A 638-nucleotide genomic window follows, 5' to 3' on the forward strand; every position below is an offset into this window, starting at 1 on the left:
CTTCCACGGGGCAGAAGAGTGAGGGTGCCGCGCGCAACGCGATAAGAAAGTCCGTAACGTCCGCTACGATACCCTTTCCGTCCGATGCGCACGCAGAGCTAACAAGTGAATTTCCTCCGAATTTACGCCGAAGGATACTCGTTCCTACACAGTGTGCAGTGTGATACACAACGTCCCTATACGGAGAAAATGTAGGCAACAAAAAGTCGGAAAGTTTGAGCATCGGTATTTCGAGAGGCTCGAAAGTACGACCGACTGACCTGAAGACTGTTTCGAGTGTTATTCGGTCACTTGAGAACTTACAAATTCGAAATTCCAGAGGGAATGTCGGAAACATATAGCGACGTGTAATACGTTCGGGAAGAATTGTACTATAGAGGAGCGGCAGTGGTTCACAATCCACATTTACCCGGTCGATGGAAAGGATCTGAATATCGTCACCCAAGTTTGAGAAGGAGATACATTCAGGGGGAGAAAGAGACGGAAAGAAAGGGGGAGGCATCCAACGCGACGCTGAAAAGAGGGCAGAAAGAAGAGAGTCTGACTGAGCGAGTGAAAGAATAAGAGAGAGAGAGAGAGAGAGAGAGAGAGAGAGAGAGAGAGAGAGAGAGAGAGAGAGAGAGAGAGAGAGAGAGAGA

The sequence above is a fragment of the Odontomachus brunneus genome, unplaced genomic scaffold (assembly GCF_010583005.1).
Source record: "Odontomachus brunneus isolate Ranch 3 - 2012 unplaced genomic scaffold, Obru_v1 Obru_scaffold_131, whole genome shotgun sequence".
Lineage (NCBI taxonomy): Eukaryota > Metazoa > Arthropoda > Insecta > Hymenoptera > Formicidae > Odontomachus > Odontomachus brunneus.